Source organism: Mercenaria mercenaria, chromosome 5 (assembly GCF_021730395.1).
Source record: "Mercenaria mercenaria strain notata chromosome 5, MADL_Memer_1, whole genome shotgun sequence".
Taxonomy (NCBI): Eukaryota; Metazoa; Mollusca; class Bivalvia; order Venerida; family Veneridae; genus Mercenaria; species Mercenaria mercenaria.
Genome location: NC_069365.1, coordinates 9409792 through 9418416, shown reverse-complemented (window position 1 = coordinate 9418416; position 8625 = coordinate 9409792).

The following is an 8625-nucleotide window of genomic DNA, read 5'->3' as shown; positions in this document are numbered from 1 at the left end:
TTTTCTTATCGAATTTCAAATGGTGACAGAAATTTATCATCACGTACATGCTCTACTTTCTGCACGTGTGCACAATGTGCTGCACGTGTATACTATTTTCATGCATGTGTGCACTATTTTCCTGTGCTTTTCCATTTGTACGCCTTTAGTTGTTGTTTTCAAGGTACAATCAAAAACATGTAGGACTGCCTTTTGAAAAAAAAATATGCAAACATATAAAACCAGACCTACCGCGCACAGTTTTTATCATATATTTAGGAACAGACCACACAAATAAATCTTTTTTAAAGATGAAATTTTAACGCGGGTCTTATTCCATAGTGTTAAACAAATTGAAAAATTATGATCAATTGGCGAATTGCTCTTTTAAAATTGATGAACTTGCAGATTATGTGCAGATGTGTTTAAAGTATGGCTACAGTAATTGGATACTGATATATACATCAATGAGAAGTGGTACTAATGTTCTACAAACCATTGATTTCATTTATAAAAAGTTGGGACATCCTAGACGCTAACTGTAAAGTATGTGCAATAAAAAGATAAGAATATAATGGAATATTTATTTGATTGTTGAGGTAAATAATCGAGTTTCAAATCTTGCGAAGCATCTTGTAAGATTTTTTTCCCTTCATATTTTTAGACATGACACGAATATGTGTAGTACAAATTTATAACAATTTTTTATCAGCAACTCTTTTTAGGCGGGTACACTGTCATGGATCTTTGGAACAAGGAGGAGATTAAGACTGGGGGCTCATGAGCTTTTTTTTTTTTTTGTCACTGACTATTATATGGTGGTTCCGCATTTTGTTCATTGTTTGCTCTTGTTGACTTTTTGTGTGTATTTTGTGTGTGTCGATGTCAATCACTACACATCCATACATACACTATTGTAAGGTTTCTGTTTCGGGAGACGGCGTTCTTGCAACGTGACTATTCCTATTCTATCTTTGTCCTTGGTTTTGAGAAATCAAGTAAATTTTATAAATCTGATAATGGCGTGTGACTTAGAAACGAGGATTGTCAGTCAGTAAGTACCAAACAGAAAGAATATAAATAATTTTTATCTTAAAGTGATGCTCAGATATGTTTTCAAGAAATAGATTCATGATTTCTTTATTCCATTTTACTCAATTATCTATTTAGGAAACAGAAAGAGGTTGACTTACCGAATTTAGTATTGCAGTGATCGCTTTATGACTATATCTGAAGTTGCGAAAACATATGTCAAATCTCGTCCAGAGGAGAATCTGACCATTATGAAACTCAAATTATCTTACTTTGTACGTTGCAAAAGTGAATAACATAAAAAAGAAAAGTGAAATGTTACATTTTACAGCAAAATAATTAGAGCGGAGGCTGTTCCGGTTTAAATTTCTGTATTCTATGCATTCTTTTTAGCTGTCTGAATGACTGCTCATCGCAATCATCTGCCGGTCTTTTTTTTCCGAGCATTCAGGATTTTTTTGTCAGTAGGCGGTGACCTAAAGCGAAGGCCAATATTTAATGTTGGTGTGCCAGTCCTTCGTGTTTCAAATTCCTCTTCAGTCCGTGCAATCGATACACAGCGTTGTCTTGTAGTGTCACAACGTAAATGGAGTCTCACAAAATGGCCGCGACCAAGAATAGGTAGGCGAACGTTCGTATGCGTATCAGTGATTTGTCCAATCGAAACTATATCCAACGATATTCCTATATGCAGGGAAAGCAGCCATTGGTCTTTGCGCTGCACGTACGCTCAATGTTGTCTGATAATCTGTTAACGGATCAACTCGACAAACTTGAAGTTGATTCCAACGGAATATGTCTCAAATATAATCTATGAAAGCATGATGAAGAAAGGACACTGGGTCATGTGCTGCTGCATTTAAACCGGACATTTGGCCACCTACCCATAAGTGTGGCACACCATGGGCAAGCTCCAGGTTAAACTGATACTGCGCAGTTGGTTCTGATATTTCACTTATTTTACATCGAGTCATTATTGCAGTAATTACTTCTTTCGAACAGAGAATGCCTGCACAAGATGTATTTCGTGTTAACTGACCAGTCGGGGTGGCCCAATTGGCGAAAGGTCCAGTTGCGACTACCCCGCCGCAATTTCTAAGAAACTGTGATGACCAGATTATTGAATTAGATGGATTCACCATGTCAAGTCAAACGTTGAATTCCAATATGGCAATGATATACTGGAATTAATACGACGTAATACTTCTTCCATCCTGAAATATCATTTTACCGGCATGATATCACATATTGAATAAAGGATCGAAAGTGTCCTATATTTAAGGCGTACATTTTAAGACCAAAAATACATTGAAATAATTACCAGGTAAAATATCTACTCGCAATTGTAATTAGATCTTGATACTAGCATGTTATTAAAAACTTTTTCAGTTTGAAAACAAAACATTTTTAGATTATGGGTAAAAAGTAGTCCGTAGAATGGTGACTTTTAAATTATCAAGCCGTAAAAATTCAGTTCACATTACAAAAAGTAAATAAAGCAAATGTCAGTGAGAAGATTGTTAAAACCAAACAAAATCATACTCAAAATTGAACGACAAGCTGAAAATTACTTACAAAGCAATATAGACGCTGTGCCAGCCAAAGAAGTTCGGTCCACCATGTAATAAGGTTAAAATCGCACCTTAGTGTAGATTAGCAAAAACGTCGTACCGTCGTGTCTTGAATAAGAAAGGCTTTAATTGAAAACTCAAATATTTGCTAAACATTGATCATTGAATTCTTTTTTTAATATATGTGTTATGTATGTTTACTTTCCCTAGACCTATAAAAATAGACGAAGAGAAAAATCATTTTAGTCATAATCATTTACCAGTGGTGTCGAAAATGGCTTTGGGCCGAAGCAATGTTAGTGCGGAAATCTTTTTAGAGTATAGGGAACGGGAGCATTAAACCATTCAGACTTTACCAGTTCAGTGTTGACATGGCAACGATTGTTCGCTTAGACGTTTATAGTTCTTACCCTTTTCATTTGATTAATAGCAGAATGGAAGGCAGTTCTTTCCTCAGCAGAAAGCATTCTGTATTCTCGTCGAATTCTAAACCCTGTCTGTGCATACCCTGTCCCTGGCCATCCTTGGTTCGTCTGCCGCTTTGTCCGACCACGGCGAACGAACTAAAAAAATCAAAAGGATAATATCATGACCTCTTCTTTTCCTCCTTTTAAAAACAAGAAAAACATCGTGTAGAGCTATTATACTTTATCATATAAAATGGAAGTAATTTTATAAATATATATTATATATAGAAAAAAAGAAAGAAAGAAAGTTGACTCGGGGTGTCTGCGACATGGACCTTGAGAAAGGTGTCTGCGTATTGCACAACAAAAAATTGTCTTGTAATGGTGAACAATTATGTCATGTTATTTGAATATACATTCATACACTAAAAAGTTAAAGACAATACGCCCCATCCCATCCCCACAAAAAGAACCTTTTATCTCAAAGCGTGACCTTGACCTTGAGCCCTATGCCCGGGTTTTACATGCGGCATATTATTTAGTTACGTTGACTGTTTACTTGAATATCCATCCTTTCAAAGTAACGTTATTGACCAGACAAAAAAATAACAAGAAAAATTATCACCTTTGACCTCTTAGTGGGACCTTAACCTTTAAGATTGGGGCCTGGGTCTTGCACGCAACATACTGTTTTCTTTATGCATTTATGCCAAGCACTTGATTTTGGACCGGATATGAAACAGACCCTCTTAATCTTTGACTTCCAATTGTAACCTTTGAGCTAGGTGTCTAGGTCTTGTGCACAACACGTCGTCTCGTTAAAGGGAGCATATGTGCCAAGTAATTTTAAAATTCCTTGATGAATGGCAGAGTTTAAGACCGACCATGAAGTGTTACAGACGGACAGACGGACGCAGCCAATTTCTGTGTCCCCAATTTTGTGTTCGAAAAAGGCGGGGTTTAATTACAAATGGAATGGTAATGTACTGGCTGTATTACAATTATCAAACTGAACAACGAAAGCGTTTGATATGTTTTGATGTATGTGACAGGAAGATTTGTCGACATATTGTAGCTTACGATGGATCATCCTAAATAAGCTACTTCCAAATACACGTACACCTTGCAGAATTTTAGTTTTATTTATTATGGCTAAACGTATTTTTCTTTTTTGTTTGTTTGTTTGTTTGTTTCATAAGAATATATCTGTTTAAAATTCTGGTCAATAGAAAAAGAAAGATATTTCTTCCAAAATAATATTTCCCTTCCGAAGCGTTTGTTTTCATGCTCTGTCAGATATCCTGATCATTTTATATTTAAAAAAAAACGTTTACATATAAAGAAAAATTACAATTATTAATTTGTTGGTGACCAAACAGGCTGAAATCTAAAATGGGAAATACCTTTTCAAAATAGACTTTTGCGCCCCATCCCTTCCTTTTCTTAAGTGTTCCTATTGCAAACTTAGGTCTTTCATAGTATTAGTATTTTCATGAAATACAAGAAAAATTGACAAAATCACAGCAGTAGGTGGATCTAACAGCGGAAAAATTATCATGCTCATGAAAATATCATGCTACGTAATTATATAATTACCGATCCTATGAGAGAGTTGATAGAATCTCTGTCTTTTTCGGTGATGTTGAAACCTTTCCAATTTCCATAGGAATTGTTGTAGACAATGGGTATATATGTCTTCAGCCGAAGTTTATTCTGATCCAGCTGGACGCACTCTTTCAGTTCAGTTTCCATGTCGCCCTCAAATAGCTGGCAATGAATCGCCGGCAACGTAAGTGTGTGTGGAATCACGAAAAGCCAGCCATGTACAAAAAGTAACATAAATAGCTAGTAGTAAAACAAAACTTTCTAAGAAATGGTTAATATTGTTCAATCGATACTTTCACCTCATACAGAAGGAACGGTAAATCGCTGAAAGAGATACAGAAGTCAAATTTCTTTTTATCATTATACAGATTTAAGAGAACAATGCATTAAAAAGTATGTTTAAGTTTCCAGAGAAAAAATCACAAAAAATTATTAAAATGCAGATTATCATTAAAACCATTTCGCGGTTGTTGTGTTGTGTCTAACGGCCGAATTTTGGTACGAGTTAGAAACTATCTAACTGCGTTGTGTACAAAGGGGCGAATTTGGGTAGTAACTACTGAAAATGTGTTGCTACCTTTTTGAGGCGTAACATAGCTACTTCGTTCGAGAAGGAAATCTTTGACACAGGAATTATACTGAATGACATGTAACTTTTGCGATTTTTTTTATTTTTAGGAATCACTTGAACGATGCTAGGAAGTATTGACCGGTAGGTTTCAATTTCCCACAAACTGTTTATAAATTCTGGGAGCTTGTCAGTTCGATATCATATCAAAATTATTCGTACAAAATGTTATTTGCAAACTTGTGTCCCTGTTTACGAAATATTTAAACGAGATACAAAATACCGTTAATGTCATGTTTGTAAAAACGAGAAATAAGAGTAAACGATTAAAACATTGAATACATACTTTTAGCTGTCTTGTCGGTATGCGTGCCCCGGTAATGGAAATTCTAAGAAACTCCACAATGGTTAATATCAAATTTGTACCGGAATCATAAAATCGCCACTGTAAGAACGATACATTTAGCTTTTGTGAGAAGTTTTAAGCAAAAATAGCAACATTAAACCTTTGTTATGTGTATTAATTAACGTCTTAAGAAGCAAACAGGATTTGTTGATTCTTGATGACTGAGACGGTCTCGGACACAAGCAAACCCTCCGGTGTCTACAGGCGTTAATACACATTTAAATTTGCTTTCTGTGTTAAAACACTCTTACGCTAGAATGACGTCATGTTAACGTACGGTGACGTCAATATTTTGATTTCGTTTTAACGAAATAAGATTTCGTTCTTACGAAATACATTTCGTTTTTACTAAATAACATTTCGTTTTAACGAAATAAAAAAAGTGACGCATGTTACTTTAACTGCACCGTAGTTTTCTTCATTTATGAAGATATTTCTTTTGTGTGTTAAAGACTAAAAAAGTACTGTCAAAATGCTGAATTTTCAAGATTATTTCAGAATATACACGTGTGTGAACTTGTATGTAATTCACTTTTGTCACTTTTCATTCATTTCGTCATTTTTGTATATATATACGTTTTATAAAATCTTTGTACCACTAAGGGTCCCAATGAGTCCCAGATAAAGCTTATCACGGTGTCCTTTCTATATAAGTGTTACATGCACACATTATATCACACTCGCCGGCCTGTGTTACAGCGTTGGAACTAACATTCATTGGTTAGTTGGTGTGTCGCTCTGTAGTCGTAATGTGCTGTTGATTTATGTATATTATGTTTTAAACAAAAAGAAAAACAAACACACACATTATCTAAATTCGTCCAATTCTTTTCCGTCGAAAATTATGACGTCCATTTTGTATGAACAGCAAAAGGAAAGGTTAGAGAACACCAACTGTTTTTCAACAGACTTCCATTATAACATTATGGCGTGTACGGGCTTCCATAAATCGAGACATGTATATTTAATCACAACTATCTTAGTTTCACCAAAATACCGGACGAAAAATATATAAATAGTGATACTTTATTTAAGTAATTTTCGTGTGAATGATGACCCACTATTTACATCGTTGGCATGGCGACAGAAATTCGTTTTACATACACATAAAATGCTGATTTTTTTTTGTCAAAATGTATAATAGGATACTGACTGACCTGTCAGAACGGACAAACATTACCTTATTCAGACGTACACACCTTATTCCCAGTAAGTTCCCTGTACTTTTTTGGATTGGCGGTCTCTGAATGTTTCGTATCATTGTTTTTTCTATTTTACAGCGTATTTATCAAACACGACCCAATACCAAATGTTTTACAATGTTTCATCAAGAAATATCCACTTTTAAGAAAAATATGGACAGTTAACTAATGTCACCAACTCAGAAAAAATGGGCATACCTGTCAAACAAGAAGCCAAAATTAAAAATAAATATTCAAATTTTACACTTACTTTTGTATGGAAACGTCCTTTTACATCACTTGCAACAAATTTGTGACCATTTACACTGCCTTTTTTTTCTTTTATTGATAGAATAAGAAAATATTATTTTCTAAAATCATGTGCATATTTGTGTACACTGAACAATAAATGGATTAAAAGTGAAATGACATATACTGATGCAAACTCTGACTCCTTCCCCACCACTCACAACCCAAATTCATGCTAGATAAATACATTGAGTATTCTACAAATAAAACATCTGGAAACTAAAGATTCTTGAACAGCGAGCGATCAGTATATACACGCCAAACTTCGTCATGTACCTTTGGTAATCTTTTATTTATAAACTTATTAAATGAAATATAAACGCGTAAATTAGTATCAATTGATACTTTTGAGAACAGTTAAACTGGATAAATAATCTTCGGTTAAGAAATAATAAATTGTTCCTATATTTTATCAGTTAATAAAATATGGGCAGGAGTTTGGATTGCGTAATAATTAAATCACGAGTGCGCAGCACGAGTGGTTTAATTATTCGCATCCGAACGACTGCTCATATCTTATTAACTGATAAAATTAATGGGACATATTTATTATTTCGATTCTAACGACTCAAATAATTTGCATTTTACAGTAGAGCTACTACCCCACAAAGGTCAAAAGTCACAGTGTGGACATGTATTTTTCGCTCTCGGAAAAAACTAAAATAAAATGAATTTCCAATGGATTAGAGTAGAAACGTTTGGATATATGTGTTGTGGAATGTTGTTTACTAACGCCAGATAAGACAGAAACAACAAATTATCAAACAGGGACAAAAAAAAAACGAAAAAATAAACGGTCAGCTACCTCGCCATTGTTACCTGAGAATTCAGTGATCACAAATCATGACGGTGGTGATAAAAGCGGGCAGAAACAAGGACAATCGAAAAAGTGTAAACAAAATAGTAGTGGACAATACACAGGTAAACATTCTGTAAGTGATAATCTAGAACAAAATTTACAATTTTTCTATCAAAATATGGCGTTTCAACAGCAGCCCCAATTTGGTATGCAGTCTCCATATATACAGCATACAGTTCAAAGCCCGCCACCGCAATCCCAGTTCAACAGCCAATTTATGCAGCCATCATCTATACCCCAACCCTGGGCCACAGAACTTCTTGAAGAGATGAAGGGCATTAAACAAAAACTGAAGGTCATGGAAAAAATTGAGCAAACTGTTAACATCATTAATGTCAAAGTGTCCGACCTGGAGTCAAAAATGCATTCTCTAGATACAAGGGTTACTGAAACAGAAATAGCATGCGAATACAATAACAAAGACAATGAGCAAAACAAAACAGAACTTAAACATGCAAAAGATGAAATTAAGCATCTGAAGAAAACTTGTAAATCCCTAGAAACGGACTCCAAATTAGTCTCGGATACAAACAAAAATCTCGAAGAAAAAGTGTTAGACCTTGAATCAAGGCCAATGAGAGACAATTTGATGTTTTATGGGATAGATGAGAAGGGGAAAGATGAAGACTGTATAATGCTAGTAAAAATGTAATGAGAAATAACCTTAATATGAATGAGGACGACTCAGCCAAAATTCTAATCGATCGC